Below are 13,688 nucleotides of genomic sequence, written 5' to 3'. Positions count from 1 at the left end.
CTTGAGGCGACGATACCAATCGAAGGCGGCTCCGCGAAGAGTGCCGACGAATGACCGCACCATCAGAGGCTCATTGCCAGAGATTACCCCCAGGTGTGATTTGAAATAAATCACATGCTGAGTGGGCGAACCCTTCCCATCAAACGGCGTGAAGTTAATTAGGTTGAACTTCACCGGATATGGGATCGAAGGAATGCCCGTCTTCTTAATCTCTTGAGCGGAAATCAATGTATTGATTTTGCTCTCGAGGTTTTTGATTTTCAGATTTTCATCTGTGTTTTCACTAGCATTCTCGTTACCACCCCCTGCATTGACTGGAGGATTATTGGTATTACGAGCTTCATTCGTATCCTCGTCTTCCAGATTAACCGGGTTACGACGACTTGGCTCGCCTTGCTGGTTCGTCAATGCTTGAATTTGTTGCTCATGCATTTCTCTCATACTCTGTATGGCCATCTGCATTTCGAACCTGAAGCTCTCTTGCTGTTTAGCCATGGCTTCTTCGAGCATCTTGGCCACTTGTTCCGTGCTTATCATGAATGACTCGCGGGGTTGTCCATCGCTGGATACCGTGTCATCTGATGCGATAGCAGAGCAGGAATCCGATTCTTCATCTTCCGATGGTAATCTTGTCCGAACCCTACCATAAGTTCCTTGTATGATGGCTCTGGACTGCAGACGGGTCATCCGCCAGGGTACTTCCGGAATCGACTCGGGATTATCCTGTGTCGACGTCCTTTTGCTGGTCATATTAGCGGTGACCCTCGGAAATTCTCCATCTTCAATTACCCTTCTTCTTTGCCGGAAACGCCTAGGCCTTGTTTTCGTCGTTTCAGTACGGAGCCTTTCGAAAACCGAAACTCTTTCGGGGACCGTCTTGATGCAGTTGCACTCAGACAATACCGTCCGAATGAGTTTGGAACAGGGGCATTGAGTTTCTGGTCGTTGGGGACTCCTCTTTCTGGTTTTCCTCGTGCTCTAATCACGATAGTACAACTCATCAGTTTGAAAGTCAGAGTAACCTATCGTACGTCGGCACGACTTCTCGGGTGTAACGTTATCGTCATCAGACGACAACGTTTCCTTCCGAGGACGGACTGCCTTCTTTGGGCTCTCAAGAGTCACGCGCCTCGAGACATGCCTTTTTGGGCGTGAGTTCTCAGTGGGCTCTTGGACTTCGATGTGCAAATTAGTGCGTGCAGTTGCCTTGAGCTCATTGTCACGTTGGAGGTGACGGCGACCCCCAGCGTGCTGAGTCGTTCGGGGCTTCTTCAGTGGGCCCAAACGTTCCTGAACTGGAACTTTGCCTCTTTCACCGGGAATTAGACCGAGGCGCTCCAAGACTGACTTCCTTTTCTGGGATGGTCCTGCGGGGTCTCCCGGAGCAGTTGTGGAAATCATTGGCGGTTTGGATTAATTCGCCGGAAGTTGAACTTTCGACGGCTGCAGTTGACACTCTTTGGTCTGAACCGCCGCTTCAGACTTCGGCCTCCAAACTTTGCGAGTTGGTGGCGGCTTCTTGGCTACCTCCGTGCCTGCGCTGATAGTGCGCGGCGTTTGTGAATGCGCTCCTCCAGCGTTGATCGGTTCCATTTGACACGGACCCACTCCATTGTTGGCGGCTTGGAGGAACCACCATTCATCGATTGTTGAGGCTTTTTGCCTCTTTTATTCTTCAGATCTGCGTTGTAGCGAATCCCGTCAACGGACTCCATGGCCTTTGCAAATTGTTTCGCAAGGCGTTGACGTTGCCTTTGGCGGGCTCTCTTCGAGAGAGTCACCACGCCCCCTGCGGCAGAAGGGTTGGCCAGAGTATTCGAGAGAGTCACCACGCCCCCTGCGGCAGAAGGGTTGGCCAGAGCAGATCTGACCTGGTTGGAAACTGGAGGAATCTCACCCGATGCGACTTTGGCATCCAGCGGGGCGAGATATTCGTTGGTGTTTTCCACGTCTTCATACCAACGAGTTTTTCTCCTGGAGGAGAACTTGGACTTCTTGGACTTGCGGGGGGAGGTTGATCCGGACGAGGACGCGTACTCCTCGAACTTGGCTTGGTCGAACTCAAACTCGACCTCCTCCATGACCGGGATTGAGATCCGTGGCTGTGACGTCACGATCTCGGCAGCGAGATCGGTGGCTCCCACTGTGGTCGCCAGATTGTTCGCGGGGAAAATCGTTTTCTTCATTGATGTCATTGTGATCTCAAAATAACAACTTTTTGTGGTTACAAAAGATCCGGTCTTTTTAAGATCCGGTTACAACGAAATCAAAGAAAATAAAAAAAATTATAACTTTCTCCTTGTGAACAAATCGCGAGCTCCTGTTTTGCGGTCGCTCGCTTTTGTGGGTTCTTTGCCAACGCCGGGGTTAATCCGTGGACCACCGCGCGATCTAGATCCGGTCGGAAATACATGATTTGACGGGTATTATTCCACGAAGGGAATAATAGCCGGGAGGGATTAGTTCACTAAGGAAATAATCGCTCGGATCTCGGGATCTAAGACCAAGCTTAGATCCGGAGTGTGATCTCGTGTAGATCTCAGATCTGTTCCTCCCCTCTCTCGAACTCCTGCCTTTTGTGACGTGGATGCTCGCCGAGGATCAGATCTGGATGTCCAAGTCTTCAAGTCTTCAAAACTCTAAGCTCGATCTTCAATCCGGCAGAGTTTCGGCTCTCAAAAGTCCAACCTCTTAAAATGAACAAAAGGGGGCCTATTTATAGGCTACCCTCACTGTGCCTTGGGCACAGTGCAGCCGGCCACCTTGAGGTGGCTCGGCTCTGGGCCGGCCACCTCAAGGTGGCTTAGATTCTGATTTTGATAATCTGATTTGGCAGTAAATCCGCTTCTGATATGGCAGTAAATCTGCTTCTGAGTTCGAGTCCGAAACTGATCTTGATTCGATCGTGATTCGTCCAAATCCGCTCTTGTTTGAATGACTCGTTGATTCCCTGAACCGTTGGCTTGATTCCACGCTCGAATGGATGTATTCCGTTGCTTGCGTGCGATTCGTCAACCTCGTCGCCTCGTTGGTTAGTCGGTTTGTGCCGAGCTATGCTAAGGGACCTATAAGCAATTTTATATGCCTACAGAAGGTATCAACTAATTCCCCGTCTTTTTGTTTTTCGTCACGCAACGACCCGATGGATATCTCGGTGTCATCGTCGAAGAAGTTAGTAAGGAATTTAGTCTCCATGTCATCCTAGCTATTCATGCTTCCTGGCTTGAGACGGTGATACCAATCGAAGGCGGCTCCACGAAGAGTGCCAACGAAGGACCGTACCATCAGAGGCTCATTACCAGAGATAACCCCTAGGTGTGATTTGAAGTATATCAAATGCTGAGTGGGTGAACCCATCACATTAAACGGGGTGAAGTTGATTAGATTGAACTTCGCCAGATGCGGGATTGATTCCCATTCTCTTGGGTATGGACAAGGAATGCCCGTCTTCTTCATCTCTTGAGCGGAAATCAACGTATTGATTTTGCTCTCGAGGTTTTTAATCTTCAAACTTTCATCTGTGTTTTCGCTAGCATTCTCGTTACCACCCCCTGCATTGACGGGAGGATTATTGGTATTATGAGCTTCATTCGCATTTGTGTCCTCATCTTCCTGATTAACCTGGTTGCGACGACTTGGTTCGCCTTGCTGGTTCATCAGTGCTTGGATTTGTTGATCATGCATTTCTCTCATATTCTGCATGGCCATCTGCATTTCGAACTTGAAGCTCTCTTGTTGTTTAGCCATGGCTTCCTCAAGCATCTTGGCCACTTGTTCTGCACTTATCATAAGTGCCTCGCGGGGTTGTCCCTCGCTGGATACCGTATTATCTGATGCGACCGCAGAGCCGACATCCGATTCTTCATCTTCTGAAGGTAACCTTGTCCGAATCCTACCATAGGTTGCTCGTATGATGGCTCTAGACTGCAGACGTGTTATACGCCGGGATGCTTCCGGAATCGACTTGGGATTATCCTGTGCCGATGTCCCTTTGCTGGTCATATTTGTAGTGACCCTCGGAAATTCTCCGTCTTCAACCACCACTCTTCTTCGTCGGAAACGCCTAGGCCTTGGTTTTAGCGTTTCAGTACTGAGTCTTTCGAAAACCGAAATTCTCTCGGGGACTGTATTGGTGCAATTGCACTCTGACAATACTGCCCGAATGAGTTTGGAACAGGGGCATTGAGTCTTTAGTTCTTGAGGACTCCTTTTTCTGGTTTTACTCGTACCCCCAACACGATAGTACAACTCGTCTGTTTGAAGGTCGGAGTAACCTATCGTGTGTTGGCATGACTTCTCAGGTATAACGCTATCGTCATCAGACGACAATGTTTCCTTCTGAGGGCGAACTGCCTTCTTTGGGCTTTCAAAAGTCACGCGCCTCGACACATGCCTTTGTGGGCGTGCGTTCTCAGCGGGCTCCTGGACTTCAATGCGCAAATTGGTGCGCCTAGCTGCCCTGATCTCTTTGTCATGTTGAGGGTGGCGGCGACTTCCAGCATGTTGAGTCGTTCGGGGCTTCTTTATCGGGCCCAAACGTTCTTGAACTGGAGCTTTGCATCCCTCATCAGGAAGTGGACCGAGACGCTCCAAAACTAACTTCTTTCTTCGGGATGATTCTGCGTGATCTCCCGGAGTAGCTATGGGAATTATTGGCGATTTAGGTTGGTTCGCCGGAGGTTGAACTTTTGCTGAAGGCTGCAAAGGTTGCTCTTTAGCCTGAATCGCCGCTTCAGACTTCGGCCTCCAGACTTGGCGGGTTGGTGGCGGCTTTTTGGCCACTTCCTTCTGCAGTCTTCTGCGGGCTTCCTGGACTTGAGCCCGTGCTTGCGCTGACAGTGCGCGGTGCTTGCGAATGCGCTCATCAAGTGTTGAACGATTTCGTTTGACACGGACCCATTCATTTATTGGCGGCTTGGAGGAGCTGCCATTGTTGAGGCTGTTTGCCTCTCCTGCTCTTCAGATCCGCATTGTAGCGGATTCCGTCAGTGGACTCCATTGCCTTTGCGAGTTGCCGCGCCAGGCGTTGACGTCGCCTCTGGCGGACTCTCTTTGAGAGAGTCACGACGCCCTCAATGGCTGAGGAATTGGCAGGAACAGATTTGACCTGGTTGGAGGCCAGTGGAGCTTCATCCGATGCAACTTTGGCATTAATCGGGGTGAGATCTTCATTGGCATTCTGCACTTCTTCATACCAATAAACTTTTCTCCTGGAGGAGAACTTCTTGGACTTGCAGGGGGAGGTGGATCCGGACGAGGATGATAGATACTCCTCGAACTTTTGTTGGTCGAATTCATACTCGACCTCCTCCTCAACCGGGATCGAGATCCACGGCTGCGGCGTGACGATCTCGGCAGCGAGATCGGTGGCTCCCACTGTGGTCGCCAGATTGTTCGCGGTGAAAGTTGCTTTCATTGATGTCATTACTTTCTCAAGTAATAGTTTTTTGATTACAAAAGATCCGGTCTTTTTATAAGATCCGGTTACAACAAAATCAAAGAAAAAAGAAAAATTACAACAATCCTTTTCTCGAACAAATCGCAAGATCCTGTTTTGCGGTCTCTTGCTTGTGTGGGTTCTTCGCCTGCGCCGGGGTTAATCCGTGGACCACCGCGCGATCTTGATCCGGTCGGATCTACACGGTATGACGGGTGTTATCTCACGAAGGAAATAACAGTCGGGGGTACTATTTCACCAAGGAAATAATAGCCTTTAGTAATCGAAATCGACCAAGCGAAATCGATACTCTTCTCGGGATCAAAAACCAAGTTTTGATCCGGAGGATTACCATGTAGATCTCAGATCTGATCTCTCTCGAACTCCTGCCTTATTTGACGTGGATGATCGCCAAGAACCAGATCTGGAATGTCCAAGTCTTCAAAGCTTCAAGATTCAGAAGTCGAGTTCTCAATCCAGTAGAGTTTCGCCTCAAAAAGTTCCAACCTCCAAAACAATGAGCCACCAAGCCTATTTATAGGCATTTAGAACCAGATCTGGGCCCAGATCTGGGCTTGGCCCAGGTGGCTCGGCCACCTAGGTGGCTCACACTGAGCCACCAAGAGGTGGGGTTGGCCGAGGCAGCCAGGGTCGTGTGTCGCGCACCGAGCCACCTCATCTGAGTGGCTCGGTTTTGGCCGAGTCCTCCAGGTGTTTGCCATTTTGTCGTTTTCCAGTTTCGCGGTTTATCCGAACTCTGATTTGTTGACCTGGACTCTGAATTGGCAGTCCGGATCCTGATTTGGCAGTAAATCCGCCTTGGTGTTTAACCTCGTCGCCTTGTTAATCTGCTTTGTCGCATCTCACTTAGCTTCGATGTTGTGGTGTAACGATCATGCTTGGATATATCGCCCGATGGTTCGTTGGTTTGTTGAATCACCGTGCCGAGCTGTGTTAAGGAACCTATAAGTAGTTTTATATGCCTACACGCCTGCCCGAAAGACGATTTCCCTCTTCCCATCACAGATGTTATCATCGACAATACGTGTGGATTCGAGAGAATGTCCTTCATGAATGGATTTTTCGGTTATAATCAGATAAAGATGCATCCAGATGATGAAAAGCATACCACGTTTAGAACACCCCTTGGTGTTTTCTGTTACACAGTTATGCCCTTCGGCTTAAAGAACGTAGGTGCCATATATCAAATGGCCATGTCAAAGATCTTCCAAGAGCATCTCCGAAAGACTGTCGAATGCTACGTGGACGATCTAGTTGTGAAGAGTCGTGACAAGAATGATCACATCAAAGACTTGAAAATGATGTTTGACCTGATGGGGACTCACCAATTGAAGATGAATCCTACCAAATCTTTCCTCGGAATGTCCAGCGGTAAATTCCTTGGATTCGTCGTCACCACAAAGGGTATTCATATCGACCCTGATAAAGTGAAGGCAATTAACGAGCTGCAACCCTCGAGAAACCTTAAGGAACTTAGAGGATTACAAGGATGGTTGGCTTATATCCGTTGGTTCATCTCGAATCTTTTGGGAAAATGTCAACCATTCTCTAGGCTTACAAAGAAGGGCGTGTCATTCATATGGGACGACGCCTGTCAAAAAGCATTCAAGAATATTAAAGAATATCTCTCGAAACCTCCTGTGCTCATTGCATCAAAATCGAGCAAGCCGTTCTTGATTTATGTCAAGGTGACGAGCCACTCGTTAAGTGCACTACTTGTACAAGACGACGATAACGGTCACGAACAGGCCATATATTACTTGAGCCGGACCCTCGTGGGTGCCGAATCTCGACATTCAATGATCGAAAGAGAGTGTCTATCCTTAGTATTCTCTATTCAAAAGATGTGACACTACTTGGTCGGACAGACTATCTATGTCATTTCTAATGTTAACCCAGTCCAAGTATTCATGACGCAGCCCACTTTCATGAACTGGCGGCTAGCGAAATGGGCCCCGCTTTTGTCCTAATACGACCTATACTTTAAGCAACAAAAGTCGATCAAAGGCTAAGCTATTTGCAATCTCCTAGCAGCTAACCCAACTACGGATACTGCTAAGGTGTACGACGACTGCCAGATGAAACCCACGAAGCCAATGCAACTTCCCATCATAAGGTGTGGTGTTTGTACTTCGACGATGCTTCTCGAACAACTAATGTAGTAAGTGCTCCTAGATATTCTAAGATTTCTTCCGGAGTTAGAGTTGTCTTAGTTTCCTCAGGAAAACATGTGATGCCTCGAGCTTACTCGTTGATCGAGTCGTACTCGAATAACGTAGCCGAGTATAACGTGCTACTTATAGGACTTAGCTTTGCTAAAGAGCTGGGGGTCGAATACCTTGAAGCTTTCGGTGACTCTCAACTGATAGTTAAACAAGTTTAGGGAGAGTATAAGGTTAGAAATCAAGATTTGATACCATACCATAAAGTGGCCATTGAGATGGCGGAATCATTCGAAGGATTCTTTATCAAATACATTCCACGCTTACAGAACGGCTATGTGAATCCGTTAGCAGCATTAGCGGAATCTCTGGCACAGCCTCCCGAAATGGAACAATTCATTACGGTAAGAACTCACCAACTCTTCATACCAATCTACGATGTAGACAACGGAGGAGATGATATTAAAGAAGTGTATTCAACTCAAGTTGAGTTCGAACCCTGAGATTGGTGTTTCCCTATCATCGATTACGTCTTGCATAGAATTTTACCAGAAGACGTGAAGGAAAGGGACTCAATCCGACGAAGAGCACCGAGATTCTACTATAACACGGAGAGTCGAACACTATAACATCGGGGGTATGATGGTTTACTATTATGTTGCTTATCCACTAAAGAGGCGGAAGAAGTCCTTAGGGTGACACACGAAGGGGCTTCTGGTGCACACCAACCTGGCCCAAACTTTACGACCGCATCAGAAGGATAGGATATTTCTGGCCCACCATGATGAAAGACGCAGTCGCGTACGCCCTAAAGTGTCATGCGTGTTAGGTACACGCAAATTATATGCACCAATCCCCGGAGAATCTACATCCTTCGGCTACCTCATGGCCTTTTGAGACTTGGAGAATGGACGTTGTTGGTCGTATAAATCCTTCGTCAGTCAAAGGCGAAAGATTCATTCTGGCAATTATCGATTACTTCTCCAAGTGGGCAGAAGCCATTCCGCTCAAAGAAGTAAAGACGAGTAACGTGATTGCGTTCATCAAGCACCATATTATCTACCGATATGGTATCCCAAGATGAATCATACATGACAATGGGCCCCAGTTTGTCAGTAACGCCTTCATCAAATTTTACAAGAAGTTCAAAGTTCAAGACGTCTCGTCGACAGCTTACAATCCCACAGCAAATGGATTGGCAGAAGCCTTTAATAAGACTATCATAAAGCTTTTCTCAAAACTCGTGAAAACTAATAAACGAGATTAGGATAATAAGCTGGGCGTAGCTCTATGGGCATACCGCACAACAGTTCGCACGCCTACTGGCGCAACCCCATACTCTCTGGTATACGGGTGTGAAGCCGTTTTTCCATTGGAAGTTCAAATTGCATCTCTTCAAATAGCTCTTGCAACAGACTTAACAACCGAAGAACAATGTCAGAGATGTCTCGAAGAACTCGAGATGCTCGACGAGAAGGGCTTGGAAGCTCAGCAGCACATTGAGTTCTACCAAGCCAAAATTTTTCGAGCTTTTGATAAAAAAGTTTGACAACGGAGTTTTAAAGAAAGAGACTTGGTCTTAGCTGTCCGACGGCCCATGATCCTTAATTCTAAGAAGAAAGGCAAATTTGAACCAAAAATGGGAGGAACTATTCATAGTAGAGATAGTCTACTCGAATGGCGTATATCGCATTATTACCAAGGAAGGCGCTCGGCTCATGATGCCGATAAACGGGAAATTCCTAAAAAAGTACTACCCTTAGTACGTTTGGGATAACCTATGTCACGGGAAGTTCCCGAAAGAATACTAAGTGGGGTATTCTTAGGGACAACCTGGTAGTTACAAAAAGGATAAGCAAGAAATTCCTATTTGGATTCTAAATGTCCTCAATGATGGAATCTATCTCATTTTTTAGATTAAATTCACCAACCCTCATGAATTCTTTTGCTGAGATGAGATTCGACCATTTTTGACCAGAGCAATCTTTCCTCACGAAATCCCTCACCGATTAAATTAATTGACGGTAAGTCCACCAAAAAATCCTATCTGCCAATCTTTGGTAATTTCAAAATTTGTGTGTTAAGTACTGATTACTTGGCATCAAAATCCTCTTTCGAGTGGCTAGTACAAATCGGCATTTTCACTGCTATCTGTATTCCACTCCCTCTGCTTTCTTGGTCAAACCTATAAAAGTTAGGGCCAAAACCAGAATCCCCTCTCGATTCTATCCATGAATGAGAGGTCCACTTTCAATTAAGCAATCAGACCTATAAAAGTTACGATAACCTCAAACCTATTTGGCCAAACCTATAAAGTTAAGGTCGAACTCCGACCTCACTTCGATAAACGAAGAGCTCTTTTTAGTTTAAGCAACCAATCCTATAAAAGTTAGGGTTGCTTGAATCTTTTTGATTTTCAGAGTGGAGATCCCACTCTTAGTTTCACCTTTTCAGATTCTTAAGGTGGAGATCCCACCTTGAGTTTCCCCCGCAACTAGAAATAGGATATAAAATCCGTCCTCTTTAGTTTTGGGAGATAGAATATAAAATTCTTCCTTTCCCGCTATGGGTTTGTCTTTACCCTTAGAAAAGATACATTTCTCAACATCAAATCCGCATACTTCATGCATGGGGGATTTTATCTCAAACCCTAAAAGAGAGATAAGTTTGCATCTAACACATACTGCCGGTTTAGTCTTTCTTCGAACGAAAAGACACCAGAATACGAGTCTGGGGACTTTTATCCTGAATCCTAAGTAAGGATGAGTCAGCGCCTAATACGCGTTGCCGGGTAGTCTATTCCCGTGACAAAGACAAAGTCTATGTATTCAAAATCATAGCACCGAGTCTAAGAGAATCAACTCTATTAGCATAACATCACATGTGAGACGGGTTTTAATAATTCACATGCTAGCCCGATTCAAACGGTAGTCGGTAAAGGCATATCAAATCCGTTAAAGGCTGAGAATTTGCCAAAAATCCTAAGTCTACGTCTAACACATGTTACCGATTTAGTCTTTCACTGAATGGAAAGACACCAGAATATAAGTCTGGAGACTTTTATCTTGAATCCTAAGTAAGAATGAGTCAGCGCCTAACACGCGTTGTCGGGTAGTCTATTCCCGTGATAAAGACGAAGTCTATGTATTCTACATCATAGCACTAAAAGAACTAATCCTTTTAGCATAACATTATATGCGGAATGGACTTATACAATCCACATGCTAGCCCGATTCAAACGATGATCGGTAAAGGTACATCAAATCCGTTGATGGCTGAGGATTTGCCAAAAATCCTATAAGCACTGTGTCTACTGAGTTCACAATACATCAAATCCGTTGATGGCTGAGGATTTGCCAAAAATCCTATAAGCACTGTGTCTACTGAGTTCACAATCAACAAAGAAACATCATGATGACTGTGTCTACTGAGTTCACAATCAACAAAGAAACATCATGATGAAAGATGAGTATACTAAATCAAATATTGGGATTTTTACTAATAGATCAAGTCAAAGTATACAATAATAAAGCTCATCGGTCCGAACGCAATCGGCGACCGAGAATGTAAAGTTCTAACCTAAAGAGCCTATCTGCATAACCCTGCTCAAGCTCAGCCTGCAGATCAGCTCAGACAGAATCTTCAAAACTGCTTAAGATCTTCGTGGCTTCACCTTTTAGCTTCATCAATCTCTCCTGCGTAGATCCTAGTCTCTCAAGTATCTGTCCGCGAGAGCTCTCTAAACCAGTCATCTCATCTACAATGATAGCACCAGACTCTTCAGTGTACTTCAGGGCTTTCTTCAACCTGGCTACCTTCTCGCGGTTGGAGTCTAAAGAACTGAGTAACTCGGCTATATTTGTATCCTTTCTCGCAAGACTAGCCATCATCTGCATGATGGAACTCTCATGCGACTGAAGCTCGCTACCAATAGAAGATCTAAGGTCACGCCACTATGTCAGTCTATGCTCCAACTGAGAATATACGAAGGAAGAAGCCCTACTAACCTTCAGCTCCACTAACTCTCAGAATTCACACTCCAGAACAACAAAGTCAGTAGTGAGAGAATCAGCTAGCTCAGGATATCCCTCCTCTCTAATCATCATCATGTGTCGAGCAAGGGAATGCCTGAACTGATCGAAGCGATATCCCTGATGAAGAAGTTTCTCGATCATTCCGTCAAAAAAGTTGGCGAAATAACCAAGATCCACTCGAAAAATGTCTCTGTTAGGATCAGGATCGACTAAAAGGGATAGGACACGCTCATACGGAGATAGTGGAGACCGTACAAGTAATAGCGCAGAAGGGTAAGAAACTCTAGAATATAGTTGGGAAATTCAGAGCGAATTATGAGCATACCAATACTAACAGAGGTCCCCTCGGTTTGAGATCCTATGATAGGCTCCGTCAATCTAATCTCAGCAGACTCAGGAATGCTAGCAGGTGTGATCGTCGATGGTATATCAACTCCTCTAGGTAATTCTGTAATGCCTGTTAGGTTTGGAGAAGATACACCACCGCCAGGCAAACTAGGGATGCTAGGAATCGTAGTCGTATCAGTCGTGACGGCTGGTCCTATGATTATAATTCTTTATTAGTCAAATAAATATTTGGATAAAAGAAAAGAATGACGATGAAGGGGATTACATGCATACATGCAGATCTGTCACCATCATGCAAACTCGGGATGCTAGGAAACGTAGTCGTATCAGTCATGACGGCTGGTCCTATGATCATAATTCTTTATTAGTCTAATAGAGATTTTGGCAAAAAGGAAAGAATGATGATAAAGGGGATTATATGCATACCTGCAGATCCATCATCCTCAGCTAAACTAGGGATGCCAAAAACCATAGCCGTATCAGTCCCGGTGGCTAGTCCTACGATTAGAATTCCCTATCGGTCAAATAGAGGTCTTAAAAAATGAAGATAATTACAATGTCAGAAACTAGATGCATACCTGCAGAGGAACCACCTTCGAAGGATGATCCTGTAGCCTCTCTGGTGGCCTGCTCCGCCAACATCTCAACTAGAAATCTAGTGTCGGATCCCGAGAAACTTGGTGCTGAGACATACATGTGTTCGCTGAATCCACCGAGACCCATATCATGAAAAGTCTCATCCTTAACCAGCCTCTCTAGCGTGATACCTACATGAGAGTTTAAGTGTTGGACATATATAAAAAAAGGGGGAGAAGAGAAATGAACTCAGATTTACCTGCAGCAGTGGTAGAAGGCTCTTCTGCCCTAATATTCGCGCCCACATTCTTCAATTTGTCTAAAAGAGAATGAAGCGCGGAAGTGATTAAAGGGGGAACAAATTCTGAATTGCCTAACTCATTTAACTGCTGCTCGAATAGTTTATTACCGATGTTAGATATACCTGGGCATGGAATCCCCGGCTCAACGCTATTAGCCTGCGTGGCGTCTCTGTTTGCTTCAACATCCATAGGCTCATCACGGATGGCATCGCATATTTTCTGCACGAAGCTCGAGCTATCCAAATGGCCAGGATCAGAGAATACAAAGTCTTACGAAAGTTCACCTATGTCATGGCTTCCTGAAACACGGAACATGATTAGATTTAGGGAATCCAAAAGAGCACTATTTTAAAAGTAGTTGACATAGTAGAGCATTACCCTCTTCTCCGCCAGTAGTACCTTGTGACTCTGCTCCGAGGGAATGCTGACCAATATGCGATTTATGAGGGGTCTTCTTTCGCTTTGGAAGACAAATCCCTACAGGACCAACAGGTCGCACATGTGTAGACTTGGTGCTCATCTCAACCTGTGCAGAAGCCTCGACGCTGGGTCGTGATCTTACATAACGAAAAATAAGAGGCGCTCATCAACCATCCTACTTGGAGTGACAAGAGTCATCTTGTTAGGGTAAGTAAATAAGACCTTTCGTTCCAGCTTTTGAAAAGCCAGTCAAGATCTAGAAAGGGTATAGCATTGATGCTAGCGAGAAAATGCCAGATCCATTAATTCTGAAAAGAAAGAGTCTGACAGACCTATAACAGATTCTCCCCTATCGGTATCCATGTCTATAAATTCTTCCTCAGAAGTC

The sequence above is a fragment of the Asparagus officinalis genome, chromosome 1 (genome assembly GCF_001876935.1).
Source record: "Asparagus officinalis chromosome 1, Aspof.V1, whole genome shotgun sequence".
NCBI lineage: Eukaryota > Viridiplantae > Streptophyta > Magnoliopsida > Asparagales > Asparagaceae > Asparagus > Asparagus officinalis.
Note: the sequence above shows the minus strand (reverse complement) of the source record.